This window comes from Olea europaea, chromosome 8 (genome assembly GCF_002742605.1).
Source record: "Olea europaea var. sylvestris chromosome 8, O_europaea_v1, whole genome shotgun sequence".
Taxonomy (NCBI): Eukaryota; Viridiplantae; Streptophyta; class Magnoliopsida; order Lamiales; family Oleaceae; genus Olea; species Olea europaea.
Window position 1 is genome coordinate 10,395,201 of NC_036244.1, and position 19,401 is coordinate 10,414,601.

The window sequence follows — 19,401 nt, forward strand, 5'->3', positions numbered from 1 at the left end:
CAAAAGATAGCTTCATTAGACCATTCGTGTAATTTATAAGAGCACTAGCCATGGTAAGAAAAGGTCTACCAAGAATTATAGGAATTTTAGAGTTAACATTTACATCCACTTTGAAGTCCAAAACTAAGAAATCAACAGGTTGTAAAATTTATCAATTTGTACTAACATATTCTCAACTACTCCCCTTGGTCTTATAGTGGACCAATCAGCTAATTGTAGACTTACAAATGTATGTTTTATCTCACCTAAGTCTAACTACAAGTGAATTTTATAGGGCATGATGTTGACACTAGCCCCAAGATCAAGAAGCGCTTGTGCAATCTCATGGTTCCCGATGATGCAAGAAAAAGTAAGACAAGTAGGGTCCTTATAATTTTGTGGGATCATTTGCTTAATTATAGCACTGACTTGTTCAGTTGAGAAAGCATTTTTCTTGATATGGTGTTTTCTTTTCATAATGCATAAGTCTTTGAGGACTTCAACATATGTAGGAACTTCAAAAATCACATGCAAGAGAGATAGATTGATGATTACTTGTTTTAGGTGTTCTAAAATCTCATTGTGTTGACCAGTAGCTTTCGGGGGAAGGCTTGAGAGCTTGAGGAAAAGGCACTCTGGCTAGGTTTTCCACTACCTCTTCACTCTCTACAGAATCATTAAAGTCCTTTTCATTTTTCCTAGGCTTAGAAATGGGTTCTATCACCTCCCAGACCGATTGGTTTATGACATTTAGTTCGTTAAGGTTGTTTTCTTCTAAGCTTAAGGTTTGTGCCATGTGTTGTTCCTCAAGATTTGGTTGAGCTTGAGCTGAAAATCTCCCATGTTCCGCTACAGATAAGGCATTGGTCAATTTGGACATATGATTTTTTATTTCTTTGGTTTCCTCAACAACTTGGGCGATCATAGTCTCAAAATTTCGAATGGTTTTACCTAGTGCCTCTATAAAAGCATCTAAATTGCCCTCTAAGGAGTTCTTAGAAGCTGTGGACTGATATGAAGGTGTAGTGTAAGCTCTATTTGGCTGGGTAGATTGCTGGTTTACAGATTTTCAGCTGAGATGAAATGATTTCACCACCACGGATTGTAGGTTTCATAGAAGGGGAGTATAGGGTTTCTTGTACATACATATGATATTATCGTGTTCCTCATAAACCCTATCATTTCAGCTAAGGTTGAACACTCTTGTGTTGGACGATCAATTCCATCATACACAAAACAAAGTTCTAGAGATTTAACATGGGAACCAGTTTGTGTAGACTTTGAGTCCTTAGCACGTAGGATTTCTAGTTCTTTAGTGAGGGCTTCTACTTTGGCAGCTATCCTCTTCCTTAAGATGATAAATACCTGTGCTAGTGGGTTTCGTATAGGTTGTGACCTATTAGTACTTTCAGTGGCTTCGAGTCCAATACAAGTATGGGCTTTCTCAGCTAGGCCATCTAAGTAGTCTATAGCCTCATCTGGATCTTTTTGCAAAAAGTTACCATTACACATCATCTCAACAAATTGATGCTCCCTAGGTGTTAGTCCTTCATAAAAATAACTCACAATGCGCCAACTCTCACAATCATGGGAGGTAAAGGGCTTGAAATTACTTAAATCTTTCCCATGCTTGGAATAAAGTGTCATTATCCTTTTAGACAAATGAAGAAATTTGCTTGTTCAGATCAATAGTCTTATGATAAGGAAAAGTATTTGCTGAAAAATGCCTGAGTCATTTCAGCCAAGGTCCCACTCAAACATGGTCTCAATGAGTACAGCAAACTTTTTGCTCTTTCTTTAAGTGAAAACAGGAAAAATTTTAGCCTGACTATATCCGTTGTATCATGTAGATTGTGGAAGGTTGCAATCACTTCCTCAAATTCTCTAGTATGCACATATAGGTTTTTATATGCAAGTTTGTGAAGAGTGGGAGGAAGTTAAATCATTCTCGATTTAAGGTCCATACGTGGCATATTAGGTGGAAACATAATACATGATGGTGTGGATGTATGTGTGGGCTGAAGGTAATCCCGAAAGGTCCTATAGGGCTTGTCTTCATGCTCACTTTCACTCATGGTATTGTGCAATGTAGTGTTCGTGCCAATAGATACAGTATCAAAATAGGGTTAGAGAGTCAAACACCTTAAGCGATCCTTCAGTGAATCTTCTTCGCTCACCTTGATTCTTGCTCATAAAACACAAAAATGGAACTACGTGCGTAATAAATTAAAAAAATAACAATGAAGAAAATAAAGAAACTAAAAAAAAAGTAAGGGAATGAAGTCACCCTTTTGCTAGAAAATACCTTAGCTTGTTGTATCATCTCCCTGGCAACAACGTCAAATTTGATTATGCTTAAAGAATAATGCAATAATTGTAGCACATCTTTGGGGTGTCGATTCCACAGAAGAGACATGAATTATTTAAAGGATTCAACAAAATAGGGTTCTCGTGAATTGTGCAAAAATGATTTGTTTATCAAATTAAATTTTAAATATCAAGGTTTGAATCAGTGAAGCACCAAAATTCCTTTAACTGTTTTGGATCATTCAACATCAATAATTTACTCTTATAACTCAATTTGAGACGTTCTACCTAACTCTAATTGAAAAATATGTCATGGAAACCAAAATTAAATCTAAAGTAATTCCAAAGTCTAAATATCCTAAAACAAATTCCTACATTTATTTATTGAGATAAGATTCAAGATCGACCATACACTTCAAGTATAGAGTAGTAAAGAATAACACCAATAAAGTAATTGATTGAAATTAAAACTCAAATGAATATTTCAATTGTTTGATAGAAAAAGCATAACTGAATCTATGAAAAATCTAATAAACATTAAACAAATCTCAAAACATATTCATGAAAAGGAAATCTAAACCCTAGAATTGTTTGACAATGAAAAAGGAAAATTATATGAATCAAAAGATATTGAAATCATCAAAACCAATCAAGTTCCTTTGTAGTTTCACTGAGATCTTTAGTTCTCCATGGAAATCTTGCACAAAAACTAGAGAAAATATGTATGGAGATGTGTATTGTATGTTCTGGGATGACCTAGGGCATAAATACCATGATAGAGGCGTGTTTCCCTAAGTGATCAATTGAAATTAGGAAACCGAACTTCGCCCCTCAGAATTGAACTGTACGACCACATGGTAGAAGTTGGTACGGTCGTATGGAACAAGGATTTGCAGCCTTTGAGCTCATTGAACCACCATGTACAATCGCATGGAACAAATGGCTGCGGTCACATGGTTCCATCACTTTTCTCTACTAGATAGCTTTTAGTATTTTAGCTATAATATTCTCTCCCAATGTTCGATTGAGGCAATTCAAAGTGCATTGAAAAGCTAACACAAAGAGCTAAGATTTTTCTAGAAATAGCTCTTTTCCAATTTGAAATTTCACTAGGCCCTTAGTGCTTGTGATACATATTTTATCATGTAGATAATTTCTTGTCAAGATAAATATTCTACAATCCAATCAAAAAATGGATCTCAATCTCCAGCTGAAAATCTGGAATACCTTTGAGTCTTTGGAAATTGATTTGTGAAAATGCTATGGTCATATTTCACTTCTTCAACTTCTAATTGCACCCAATTGACCCTTAGCATTCTCAAATCATCATTCCATCATCCATCTCATCTTTGAATTATTTGCAAATTGGTCCATGAACTTTCAATTTCTTTCATTTTGGTCATTTTTTGCTCTTTTCTTCTAATTTCCACCATATTCATCCATTTGCAGCCTAAATCAAATATAAAGGTACTTAGTGCATTTAGGCATCAATATATTGTGCAAATGCAAATATACATGGATGAAAAACTTTACAATTTGTGTTATTATCAATATTTCTGTTTGCTAATAGTTTTATAGCATGAAGACTTGTTCAAAGTCTTCTAAAATATCAAATGGACTTTTCAACCACTAGAAGAAAAATGCTAACGAAGTCTTATAATACGATATTGTTCATGTATGTCAAGAATCATACGAAGCATGTGAATAATCAATAGAAGATTTGTTACTTCGAGATAGTAAGAGATGATGATCTATGTTTCATTCAGTTAAGTTGATGACGAAATCCTTATCAAAGGGTTCAAGTCGAAAAGAGTTTTCGACTAATATCAACTTAAGAATGAGATGATAGCTATGATCAATAATCGAGATTGGCACGCATTCATATCTTATCATTGATCGGATTATATTGATGAAATGATCATAATTCGCGATAAAGAAACAAATTTGATTTTATCACACTAGGGATGTCAAATGGGCCGAGTGGCTCGTGGGTGGCTCAGGCTTGTTAAATAAGAAGCCTGAGCACGAGCCGGGTGGGTTGGCTCGTTTGGCGAGCAGAATCGACTCGACTCACCACTAAGCTCGTGACTTACATTTAAAAAAAGTGACCATTTCACATTTAAAAAAAGTGACTATTTCAGTCAATATTTAAAGTTCAGTTAACTTTGAAAAGTGGTCAGAAACGACTACTTAATTTTATTTTACTTTTTTCTTGGTAAATAACCCCTAGCCATTTCCATCTTTTTCACACAGCGGTATAACATTTCAAGTTTTCAACTACTTTCTGTCACACCCTCTTCCACAATACCATAATATACTACATTCATTTTTACAATTTTATCTTCAATTTGAATTATTCAATATCAATTCATTCAATCATCGCAATACAAATTTACAATTTAAAATTCACAATTTACACACATCATCTTTCTTTCCATACTCTTTATTTAGTTTAGTCTTAGTACTTGCTATACTGTCTATACATTTTAATTTCATCACAATATATAAATAGATCCGCACTCATTTTTGAAGACTTGTTCAGTGTCTGAGGTTAATTACCTATGACGTCGCAAGTCAATTTCGGAATGAATTTTTGATCTAAATGAAGTACCCATTCCCTAAGATATTCCATATTTGGTAGCTCATGGAATCAATAATCCAATTGATTTAGATGACATTGATGTTCCTGAAGCGGAATGGAGGAACCTGAATTATTCATTCCCGATGCTAGAGGGAAGCGAAATGGGAAAAAATAGGCAAAATGTTGGAATCACTTTAAATTGATTTCAAGGGGATGTGTGGTCAATGGAGTACAAGAGTCTAAAGCAATATGTAAGTACTATACAAAATGATTGGCATGGCAAAAAGGCATTAGTACCACCCACCTAGCATGTGCGACCAAACATGGACTTTTTGAAGCCTATGAAACATAATCACAATTTGGTAGTCTAAGCATCGGTTCTACGACTTTACCCCTCACCATGTGGATGTATATAGAAGGGAATGCTGGAATGAGATGGTGAATCTTGTTGCCAGTGCTGAGTTGTCTCAAGCAATAGAAAAAAACCAACACGTTATCTCGTACGTAAAAGAATATCTTCAACCAAGATACATTGAGGTAAGTCGAAACTCTATTCATTCAAGTACAATAGAATACTTCCTTCAAACAAAACAAAAATTGATGATGGATTTGCAAATATATGTGGGTGTTATATGTTTAATTTCAGATATATGGGAAAGAATTAATAAAAGAGCTTATATAGCTGTAATTACACACTACATAAACCCACTTTGGTGTATGCATGAAAAAATTATTGCTTTTAATATTATTGAATTCCCTTACAATCCTAAAAATATATATAATGCTATTATGAGCATTATTAGAGAATATCATTGCGAGAATAAAATTCCTTCTTTTGCATTAGACAACGCAAGTATTAGTAAAGTGGTTATCGATAAATTGTGCTAGGTATTGCAGCCTAATTTTGGTGGTTATTTGTTTCACATTGTGTATGCCATATTTTAAATCTAATTGTGCAAGATGGTTTGAAACATATTAAAGATGAAATTTAAAGAATTAGGAATGCACTAATATATATCACGATCTCCACTCGTAGATAACAAGCATTTGAGAAATTTTTTTTGTCGAATTGGGAGTGGTGAATACGAAAGCATTTGTTAGTGACATAGGGCATAGATAGCACTCCACTTATTATTAAAGTTATGCAAAAGTTTTGAACATTTAGTAACTAAGTTTTACAACAATAAACATATTAGAAATGAGAATCCCATTGGCTTATAGCTTTAAAAGTTAAAAAAAAAAAAAAATTGACAAGTTTTTATGACTACAAATATTTTATCGGGAGTTCACTAGTTGTATGGTGCTTGAATGTCTTTAAATAATTGCAAGGACATTTCATAAGTACAAAAATGACCTCGATTTTATTGCAATTATATATTCTATGGAATTAAAGTTTAGAAAATATAGGGATGACTTGCCTATGTTATTTCCTTTAACATGCATCATGGACCCTCGATATAATTTATCAGGGATTTAATATGTAATTAATCAGATTTCAAGAGTTTTAACTTTTAATACACCTATCAAGTATAGAAATTTAGAACCAATTTCATGTGAAATGGATAAATTATATGTTAAACGAATGGGTATAAATATTAGTCGAGTACCCTCTTTGCCTACTTCTTCCACTGACATTGAAGAAAATAACGCTGAAATATTTACTTTATTAAAAGGCATTAACACGTATAGATATGATGCAAATGTAATAGGTTCATCTAGTAATAGTTTGTCTTCTGTATGTAATCAAACATAGACCGCAAGTTCAAATGCATTGCCTGTTGGATTGATTGATTAATTTATTCATAAAATGCCCACTAACAAAATAATTCAAAAATTCAAAAGAAGTTATTGAATTTTGGAAGGTACGAATAACCATGGCCAGTGGTTTATACAATAGGAAAAGATCTACTGACACTTTTTGTTAGCACTGTAGCTTCAGAGCCTGAACTAAACTGTAGCTTCGGAGTCTACTTTTAGTGCAGGTAAGAGGGTTTTGTCGAAGGTCAGGGCCGACTGAAAGAAGAAATTTTTGGAAGTATTAATGTGCTTGAAGGATTAACAAGATGCTCATTTTCGACTACATGATAAATATGCTGAAATTGCATATCGTCAGGTAAGTGATATTTAATTTAACCATATCAATCAAAATTTGTTATTTTATAATACTGTTTTTAAATTTTTTTTTAAAAATTGTACGTTAAATATTGTTCGTGTGCAATTTCTACTCAAAATTTAAGTTGATGATCCTAAGCCTAGATAAAAGAGGATGATTTATATTCTATCTTTTTCTTTTAAAAAAAGGTGAAATTACACGAGCTTGCGAGCCGAAACTCGGCTTGGCCCATGAGCCATGAACTTGAGGGGCGAGCACAGGGCCAAGCCGAGTTCGCCCCTCGAGTAATGAGCTGAGCATAAGCTTGGATAGTTACAAACAAGCCACAAGCTAACTATGCATCACTTCTCATCACATGTATTGCTAGATATCAATATGGGAAAAGGAATCCGAATTAATTAATTTATGTGAATTAATGACAAATTGAAAGGGGGTTTTAATTTATCTTATTTTAATTAGATAAAAAATAATTGTTTGCGTTGTTAGATATAGTAATGAGGAACCTAATGGAAACACATAAAAAGGAGAAATAAAAGAATGATATTACTAATGAATTAGCCGACATGTGTTGGACATTTGTAGAATTGATTAGATTAGTTAACTTATTGACCAAGTTTAATTAATTGGAATAATAAAATATTGGGCCAACATGTTTAATGGATGGCTCAAGCCCACTTAAACATCTATTAACAAGATGTTAGAGCTGGAGAGATGATAATATACATTCATAACCTTATTAACGAAAGAAAATAAAAACCACAATTCCTCTCGTTCTTGTTCTCTTATGTGGATTACCATTTGAGGCTAGATAATTGGACATTTGTGATATGCAAAGATCGTGATTGTTCGTGTTCCAGGACTGCCAAAGAAGTTTGCAGAATTTACTAAACGTATAATTCCAATCACAATTTCTATCTAAGCAAAAATCAAATACTTGATGAAAATTAAAATTATTTTTCAATTTTGCTATTCATGTATAATTCTCAACGTTGCATTCATAATCCAAATCCATCATTCACCTGAATAACTTAAAATATGAGTACTCATATAAAACTCAGCCAACTTGAATATTTTTCTTTCCCTACAATACTATACCATCAATTTCCATTTACCAAGCACAAAATTGCAATTATTAATTATTGACGAACTAATCTAAAATATATGTTAAAGTTAAACTCTCTGAAAATTAAATTTTGAAATCATACTTTTATTTACAAATTTGCAACCTCAAAACTGAAAATAATTGATTTACATTAAATGAAAGGATGTACATCCTTTCCTGTTCCACTTTCTGAAAATTCTGAAGGGATCAGACAGCGTAGGGCCAGCCCGGTCCATCCTCTTCGATGAGTAGAATTTTGTCCAAATAAATAAGTTTCCAATTTCCAACATAAATATGAACACAGTCTATTTCTTATATGCATATTTATATGTCTGCCAATTGCATTAGAGTGCTTCTAAAATACAAAAGCACTATTTCTTATATGTTTATTTATGTCTGCCAATTGCATTAGAATACTTCTAAAATGCAAATGCACTATTTCTTATATGTTTATTTATGTCTGCCAATTGCATTAGAATACTTCTAAAATACAAATGCATTATTTCTTAAATGTATATTTATATGTCTGCCAATTGCATTAGAGTACTTCTAAAGTACAAATTGCATTTGTATTGAGAAGTCTTCTAAAATATCCAATGGACATTTTACCCATTAGAAGAGAAAAGCAATTTGTATTATTTAAATACTGACTGACAACAGCCTTCATCGGATCCATTTACATATAAGATAAATCTTGAGATATTCTCGCAATAGGGTAGGAAATGTGAGTTCTTTGAAGAAGCTGCTTCAAGAAGATCCAATAATACTTGATAGAGTTATAGTTAATATTTTCTCCGATAGTCCTATACATGTAGCAGCAATATTAGGACATAGCGATTTCGTGAAGGAAATTTTAAGACGAAGACCTGAATTTGCACAAGAATTGAATTTATGTCAATCATCGCCTCTTCATTTGGCATCAGCTAAAGGTCATATCAAGGTAGTTAGAGTGTTGTTATCAGCTAATCCTCTAATGTGCCTAGGTTGAGATAGAAATGGGCTGACGCCTCTCCATCTGGCAGCCATCAAAGGCCGGATTGAAGTCATGAAAGAATTGGTTTAAGCAAAACGTGATGCAGCTCGAGTGATCGTGGGTCAAGGGCAGACTATTCTGCATTTGTGTGTGAAGTACTATCAGATTGAGGCCTTAAAGCACTTAGTGAATACCATTAAAGATCAAGATTTCACAAATTGTAAAGATAGTGATGGAAATACTATCTTACACTTGGCAGTAGCTGATAAACAAGTTGAGGTGTGCCAATAACTCTATTTTCATACTTGAATTCAACCAAACCCCTTTTTCTTCATTTTAGTTTTGAGAAATAATCGAACTTTTCTGACAGATGTTTATAAATGGAATTAGCCATTTGGTAGAGAGGATTTAGAATCGAAAACAAAAGAGAAGCAATAATATTCATTTGTATAATGTTAAAATATTGTATACCAAACATGTACTAAATATTTTGAAACGTCTGCAGATAGTTAACTTTTTGCTTATGGAGTATGTAGCGAAAGTTAATGCCCAAAATCTTCGTGGGATGATAGCAATGGATGTTCTAATCCATAGTCGAACAGATTTGAGGGATGAAGAAATTGAAGAATCTCATAAACGTGCTGGACCATTTGGATCAATGGAAAACAATTCATTAGTCCAAATTAATCATAGCATAACTATTCAAGGCTTGAATTCGTCCTTTGAAAACCGAGATTTGTCCTCAAATGTGAAAAAGAATATTAGAAAAATGATGTCTAAACAGAAAGATGGTTGGTTGGAGAAAAAACGAAGTGCATTAATGGTAGTGGCTTCTTTGATTGCAACCATGGCATTTCAAGTTGGAGTCAACCCACCAGGTAGAGCATGGTAGGATAATTATATGATTGACTCAGAACATAATCACATATCAGTATCTGATACTCACAAGGCAGGAAAATCAATTTTTACCCATAATTATCCGATAGGATATGGATGTTTCTTGACTCCTAATACAACAGGACTCATTGCATCACTCAGTATCATATTATTGTTGATGAGTGGTTTACCTTTAAGGAGGAGAATATTTATGTGGATTTTGATGGTGATCACTTGGATTGCAATTACAGCAGTTGCATGGACTTATTTTGCATCAATATCTGCATTAACACTAGAGAAAGAAAAAAAAATCAATTCTTATTTTGATTTGGTTGTCAGTTTTGATATGGTTTTGCCTCATGGTTTTCCTACTTATTGGACACATGATTCGGTTGATAATGAGGATGGTACGTAAATTAATAAAATGTCTGAGCCCAAAAGAAAGGATTTAGGGTTCGGGAATCACAAGTCATAGCACTGTTTAATGTGTTGTTATGTTATGTCTAGTAAGTTGGAAGAGTACAATATTGAATGGTACTAAAACTGAAATCCTAGGTAAAGTATTGCTTATTCTAGTGTTTGATCATGTTCAATATTATAAATAGAGAAACACCTTAAACGTTTGCGCTATAAATATTAAATGTATGACTATGTTATAATTTTGTTCCAATTATTGCGTATTGGATAAGGTCTGTGTAATACACAAATATATTCTTATGCTAATTCTTTAATAGTGTATAATTTCACTCCATGTGTTCAGTCATCTTGATTAAAAACTTTAGCTACTAGAGAATGATCACACACAATAGTTATTTAACAAACTTTTTTTAATACATGGACAGAGGAGGTCTTGAGGGTGAATGAGTTGAGCGACCGCACAGCGAAAGGGAAAGGATTATTGTACTTCTTTTAACATTATTGTTTTCTTATTCCTAATTGCATATTATACGAAGATACTTTTATTAAAGCAAGGGAAAGGATTCACATGTTTTAGGCTCCTTCATAGCTAATTTCAATGTATTGTGCTTAACAATTTTCATTTATGGATTATTTGTTTATTAACTGTAGGCATTTGGCTTGGTATGATATGCTATAGCATAAGATACTAAAGCTAAGAATAATGTGATTGACTATCTATAATTTTCTTAAATAGTATCCCACCTTAAATAATGTGAGGGAAAAGAAAAACGAGGAAAAAGTATCACATCTTAAATATAATTTTCTTGATTTCGAAAATCTGGGACTTTGTTTCATTATCACTACGTTATGGCATGTGGATATTTCTAATGCCCGTTAAAGCCTTAAGGTAATGGCAAATTATATTATTTTCAAGTTTGATAAGCACATCTCAATAACCTAGTAAAAGCCTTCGATGAATTTTTGTGATTTAGCATTTAGTAACTATGATTATACGATATGATATATTGTATACTATTAACTTGATTAGTAAATGCATGCGATCTAATGATATGCTTATTGACATTGCTATAGAGGAAGTAAAAGGGTTGATTGCTTTTATATAGGGAAACTGAATTCAATGATGTGGTAACATAGAAAAAGAAATTGCCATTTAAATGAAAATTATTCCTTTATTTCAAACGAAATGTATAATTTGTAGGAAAAAACGTTTTGATGGAAATGCCAATGTAGAAGTGTACAATCGCCTGAAAATTCTTTCAGAACTAATTATTTCAATTATTTTATAGTAAATCAAGCAATTTGATCACTTGAACGAAGGTTTGATCAATTTAATTCATATGAAAAAAAATTTTGGGTTTCTAGTTTATTACGACAGGTTAAACTCATTGACGTTAATTTGAAGGCATGTTTTGATCATTTTGACATTATTCTAAAACATTTATGCAATCTTGATGATGAAGATTTGTTTCAAATGTTAAAAATTTTGCAAAAGCTCTTACCAAAAGAAACAAAGACGCTCTTGATATATTAAATTATTTGAAAAGATTGAATTGCTTTCCAAATACATTTAATGGTTAAAAAATATTATTGACAATCTGATTATTGTTGCATCTGTTAAAAGAAGTTTTTTTAAAATTGATATTATTAAAACATTATTTGCCATCAACAATATTAGAAGAACGATTGAATGGCTTAGCTTCGATATCTATTGTGTATGATTTGCTAGAATATGTTGATCATTATGAAAGTTTAATTAGTAAGTTTGCTTCTAAATATGCGAGAAGAAATATTTTTATATGATTTGTTGTATTTTAAAGTTCACACGTGATATTTTCTATTTTTGATTTTAAGGTTCACTTATATGAAATTGCACAAAAAGTTTAATAGCTTGGATGGTTTTTTGTTGATGATATATAAATTTTGATGAAGTTCGGGAGATGCTTTCAAGCTTTACTTGTACTTTCTTATTCACGGCATGTAAAAAACTAAACAAATATTTAAATATTTTATTTTTGCAATAAATTAATATTATTGCAATATTTTTTTTCTTATTTATTTTTTAATTACTTGAAAAGGGTGCCATTTTAAAAGTCATACAGGGCACCTAAAATCTCAGGGCCGGCCTTGTACATGGATGACATCAATATTTGAGTCTAGGTCCTTTATCATTTTAAATCACCTCATTTAAAAGTTTCAACTTTAGAAGGTGGTTCAACAATAAAACATCACACTTTGAGCTTGAAATTGAAAATCAATATCTCTTGCTCATTCATGTTCTGGGTTATATTTTTTCATTATCATTCTTGCAATTTATATAAAATCATGCTAGGCCAGTTCCTTGTTTGTATTGGATTAAAATGAACACCTTATTTGTTTTTATTCAAGACAATTAGTTTAATAATTCTTGTTTTTCTTGATTAATCTTGCATTCTCATTGCGTTATTTAATTGCTTAGTCATCACTTAGATAATTAATTGCTTCTTATAATGGTGAAAAGTACATAATTAAGTTTAGAATGCTGCAAGGTTAACATACAGTCAACACATTTTAAAAAATATATATATCGCATTTGCAATCATTTAGATAATCGTAAAATTGAATGCATTCTACCCATTTGAACTGAGACTATGAAAAGGATGGGATCGTGATGTGATCCCTCGTAGTAATAGTATCTACGAAACCTATACGAGATTGAATCGAACCCTACAAAGTCAATAAATCAAGGTTTTGAGTTTGATTCAAAAATACTGAACCAAGTAACCAACACAATTGTCGACAATAAGTTGACCGATTGATTACAAGACTCATGAATCTCACCCAAATTGTTTGAACACTGCAAGAAATAATTCTTGATAAATTCAAAATTTGTTCAATGAAGAACAAGGAATTGAAAGCAAAATATATGCTCACAAAATTAAGGAATTGAAAGCAAAATATATGCTCACAAAATTAATCTCTCAATTGATATGAATGAAAGTTTTTTACAAAGTGAATTAATGGGTCCTATATATAGGAAACCCATAAAACCCTATTCTAAACAGAATTAAAGTTTAAAGGGTACAAAAGTTACCCAAAAAAATGAATTTTCACATAATTAGGAAAACTCGTGAATTGACAAATTTGCACCCTTGAAATGTACTATGCAGCCGCATAGTACATTGCAATGAGGTCACATAGAAGGAAGTTTTTGCCTAGTTGAAGTTTCTACTAGCTTCTATGCAGTCACATAATTGTTTATCTTTTGCTCTTTCATCCTATGCATTGAATCGCTATGAACCAACGGGTTTCCAATCCCGTGCTCAACATTAATATCAACCTCTTGAACTCCATAACTTGAACAAGTGATTGCATGACTTTATTGACTCTGATTAATCTCGAACTTGTCCTTAGCCTCTCCTCGATAAATATCGAATTCTTGATAGCTTGTTGCCTTCCTCGGATCATGTCAAATCTTGTATAGAATATATTTAATTTATCTTTAAAAAAAGGTTAAATTCACAACATTATTGATTGTCAAGAATGCATGAATAAAATTGGAATACGTAGTTAAGAATAGAATAGATAGCAATAAACGGATTGAAAAATCAATACAATTATCCATTCATTTACACAAACAAATACATTTACATATTTCATAGAATAAAGTAGAATAAATAACAAAATCATATCTTTTGTGTTATATAATTTGGATTCGATACAAAATTAGGGCACTTGAATTAGAATTTATTTCTTGTAGGACGATACTCAATTCATGACAATTATTACTTGTCAATGATTTCGTACGTTTGTTAAAATTGTCCGGACATTTCATATTATAATTCTGAAATAAAAAAGAGCCAAAATTAATCTCTATTGTATCATTTGAAATTCTTTCAGGAATTTATTGGAATTGAATTCATTTATAAATCAATCTTAGTGCTTGTTTGTCTCCCATTATGGGAGAAAATATAATGTTTTGAATAGTAATTTTTGGAGAATGTGTGGTGAAAATTTAAAAAAAAAAAAACTTTATTGATTTGTGTGTACTATATTTTATTGTGTGAATGTGTGGTGGAGAATGTTACTGTAGCAAACAATTTATTTTGTTAAAGAGAGACAAACAGAATCTTAATATTAATGATGCAAAATATACCAAGATGCTAATACAAACCTAAAGTTCTACTTTCAGTGACCTATTCCGGGCTTTGTCAAACTCGGTCTCATTATAAAGAAACAATCTACTTGAGCTTGACTTAACAAAGTTGCAAGGAAATTGATACGAACAAAAAAGAGTAATGAGATATCGGTAATTAATAATCGAGTCACATCAAATTTGATATGATTAAAAAAGAAATAACACTTCTTAAATTTGCGAGCTGTTCAATATTAGGTATATTTTTTTGCAATTTCTATTAAAATTGACCATTTTCATAATAGGTAATTATATTCATAATTTCGTATTATAATTTTAGTTGCTGCATCATATTTTAATGATAATGGGGGTTCTAAACATTTGCTTATTATTTGAAAAATTGTTGGGAATTTGTATACTTCATCTTCCTTTAATTAGCATATGTTGTCTATAAAGAAAACTTATATGTCCATTTTTATAAAGAAAAATTTTTGGGAAAAATTGTTGGGAATTTGTATACTTCGTCTTCAGTATAAAAATGGATATGTCCATTTTTATACTGAGAAAAAAAAAAGAAAGTAGTTTGATTAAAAATTTCTTTTATCTCAAAGATCATTAACATACTATTAACACAAATTGCATATTAACTTGGCATGATCAACGTAGTACGTCATTATCAAGGAGTAGACAGACTTGACATTATAATTTCAAAAAACTATTCCTTATAGGATTGCCTTGATATGTTGGAAAGCTTCTTCTTGATTTAGGAGAAGTGGGTCCATAATATGTATTTAATTAACCTTGTCAGTATTTCATTGAAAACCATACTCGTTGAAAATTTGGTTGGACTATAAGTTGACAAAATTGACATCTAAAGTCATGCATCCACTACTACTGATAAATAATATTTTGATCCACAATAATCGCCCACCTTTTCATCCCTCAAAACGAGAAAAAACTTTAAATCCTTTACTTCTTTTTTCTCTTTGTTAACCTAGAGGGTGTTTGGTAGATATTTTTATGTAAAAATGTATTTTTGAATAGTAAATTGTTGGGAAATGTGTGGTTGAAAAATAAGGAAAAGTTTTTGATTTACGTGTAATATTATTTTAATAAAGAATGTGTGGTTGAAAAGAAAAGAGAGAAAAATACATTTTAAAAAAAAATGGATACCAAACAGGCTCCTAATGTGTTCCCTAGCTAAAAGCTATGCAGTTAATTTCTAAATTGAACACACTGATTTGCCCATTGAGATTTTATTGGTTTTGGTCCTCCTTACTAGTTTTAACGTCTAAAATAGCGAATTTAGACCTTTGCGGGGTGTTTCGGAATGTTTGGGAATCTAGGGGAGTTTTGCATCAAAATGCAATGTTTAGGGTGTATTCCACAAAATATGCTAAAATTAGGGGAGTATTGTGTCGATTACATTTACTTTATTTTAATGCTATAAATTTAAATAATTTTTTAACAACAAAACCGATATTAAAAATAATTAAATAAACAAGGCTTACTTGAAAATATTGTAATCTTAACAGATCGTGTGATTTCGCAAGTATACGGATTGTGATCAATTATAATAGTGGATCTTTGAGTTCAAATATCACTCCCCACGGAAACTAAGTACTTACTATTAGTTTTTATTCTAATCTAGCTCTAGTATAAATTAATTCAGTAACCGATTAACAAATAAATATTTTTATTCTAACTAAATTATACTAACATATCTAAATTAATCTAACTAACCTAATTTGTGGAGATATATTAGGATTAAGTGGTTAAGAATTTCGATTTCACCAAAATCAATTATCATTCATTAAATCCAACATCATTCAGCCACTTTTCATATGTATTAACAGTCAAATTAATAAATTTAAGTTAGTAATCTCGCTTAAGCAAAACTAACCTTATTCACATGCTTGAATTTACTATATTTCTAAGTAAATTCATACACATGTGAATGCATATAATTATAGGAATTCTACCAAAATTTCATAGATTATGATTATCACTCGATCTCTTGTGAAACTTATGTCATACACAAACTAGACAAATATATCTCCTCTTGATACAATATTGTCCTTGTATCAAATAATTCGTAATCAAAGCAGTTAATTAAAGTTGCACAAAACCAATTGAATTAAATAGACATTAAACCTAAACTATATCGTTCATTCTAACAAAAAAAAATATTTAGTCAATCATATAATTGGGATTAAATAATAAAGGATTAAAAAAAAATCGGTGGATTCCTTTCAAGTATGAAAAACAATGTTTTACATAATTCTTAGAGTGGAGTCTAAATCCAATACAATCATTCATTCATTTATACAAAACAAAGTTTTACATAAATCTTAAAGTAATTTGGTATAATTCCAAATCAAAACTCTTTTGTGTCACATAATACATAATTTGAATTATTTTAAGATTATTACACTTGAATTGAGAATTATTACCTGTAGGACGATATTATTAACTCACAAAATCTATTACTTGTCAATGATCCTGTATGTTTATGGAATTTTATCGAACAAGTTTTTGGCATCGTTGGTGGGCATAAAGTTTTTAATTTGAGTTTATTAACTTATATACAATTCGAATTTTAATTTTTCATTTTGTTTTAGGCTATTAATTACACACCTAATCTCCCTTGTTTTTTTTTTTTGGCAGTTTAGCAAGATTTTGAAAAAATTGAGCTCCTAACATTGAAATCTCAGATTGAAAGAACCTTCAAACAATGAAGAAGAGAACAGAGAAAAAGAAAGAAATGACAAAAATCAAAACAAGAACCAAGTTCAGAATCCATTAATACTACTTCAATCAACTCAGCCAAGGGCAATCCTAATGATGGGAAAGTTTTAGTTAGAGATTATAAAAATCCCGTTCATAGGTCTGTTCAACTACCTATCATCTATCTACATTTTGAACATGTCAACTTCCACATTAGACTCGATCAAATCATTAACTTATTCAAAATCATCATCATATCAGGTTCTTTGACAACCAACTAAAAATCTACATAACCATATACATGCTTTTCTCATGCTTTGCGAAATAATCAATCATAAAGGTATGTCAGTAGATGCTCTTCGAATATGCCTACTACCTTGTACTTTAAAGGATGGTGCACAAGAATGTCTACACTCACTGTTTCATGGGAGAGGTTCAAAAGTTATTTCAAAAAGTGCCCCAATCTTGACATTCCTAAACATGCTAAGATCTGCGTATTCTATTTGGACCTGCTACTTGAATATCGTAACACAACCGATGCTTCAGCTAGAGGATCGATAATGGATATACACTTAGACAGTGCCTTTAGATTTATTTATTTTTTCAAAAAATCTATCTATGTGACGATCTGAAAAGAAACTCCGAAGAAAATAGTGCATATTCACAACATTAATGCAATTACAGTAATAGCAGTCTAGTTGAAAGTACTAATAAAGAAGTTAAACAAAATAACTCAGAATGTGAGCATGATGCACCAACCAAATTACACCAGTTTGTGGGGGCTGTGTGACAGACTGCATGCTATCTTTTAGCCTCTCCACGTGTATTGGCCTGAGGAGGTCAGTGATGCAGAGAATTTTCAAAGACAGTAGAACAACTCTTACTCCAACACTTACAATTCAGGATGGAGAAATTATCCAAACTTTTCATGGGCTAATTATTGTCGATTTTATATCAGACAAGTCTATGGATAATAACATATAATAAAATGGACCGATGAGTCTGGATATCATTCCCACAAGGACTACTATCTAATCGATGGTTGAATTATTTCTAACTTCAATTTGATTAAAAATAATTACAGATAGTTTATTTATTTTTGTGATTTTTAATTTGAATTTTTTGAAAACAATAAAATATGATTTTATTAATGATGTTTAACTGTTAGGATTCATAATTGATCTTTTATGATTCGATGAATCTTCAATTTCTTCAAATAATCTCCAATTAAGCTCCAAATAACTTCTTTTCACATAAATTGCATCCAAGTTGAGATTTTTTTACAATTAACTTAATTTGTTTAAATTAAGTAGATATAATTAGTATAAAATTGAATAAGAATAGAAGCCTGAATAAGCACATGAAATGTAGTTATCACTAATAATCAGAGTCAAGGCAACCCATGAGGATTTCATCATCAATAAGAGAAGAAGCCATCGTTGGAGGAATTAGAGGATCAGTAAATTACCAAGAATGAGACTAATTTTTCAAAACCATCAGGCTGCAATCAAAATTTTTGAAAATCAGATGGGACATGTCGCTGCTACACTGTCTTACAGAACATAATGTATCCTGCCAAGCAACACAAGAAAGAAATTATGAATATCGGTATTATTAGTTGAAGCTGTGTTGAGATACCAGCAATTAAGTCGGCAGCCCCTATTCAAGCATATGTGCTGCCTATTTCATTTCCTCAAAGGCTACGGAAGTAGCCAAAAGAGGAACAAGTTCAGGCTACCATTACAAGAAGTGGAGTTCAATTTCCAGAAATCACTATGAAGAAGAAAGAGACCAAGGAAAATTAGGCACCCGCCATGGGTGAGGAACAAGTGGGTCAATCTGAAAAATCAACAAAGATTAATCAAGAAGAACAATCAAGTAGTCAACAGGTTAAGGCAACTCTTCCTGTCAATGAACATACGTCTCTAGCTGCAATCTTTCAAATGTTGCAGAGTAATTAGCTGGAAAAGCAATTCAAGAAGTTATTGGATATATTTAGGCAACTTCACATCAACATTCATTTCATTGACATCATTCTACAATTTCTAATTATACTAAATTTTTGTAAGAGATGTTAACATAGAAGAAAAATAGTGAGTACATCAAATAGTGGTATTGACTAAAAGGTACAATGCAATCCTAAAGGACAAGCTCCCTCCTAAATTAAAAGATCTACAGAATTTCACTTCACTTATAAAGCTCTACAGAAAAT

The 19,401-nt window shown here is 31.5% G+C and overlaps 1 pseudogene; it reads left to right on the forward strand.

The window, feature by feature from the left end:
• Positions 1-1,975: 1,975 nt before the first annotated feature.
• On the forward strand, positions 1,976-9,969 carry LOC111398267 (annotated as a pseudogene).
• The last annotated feature ends 9,432 nt before the right edge of the window (positions 9,970-19,401 follow it).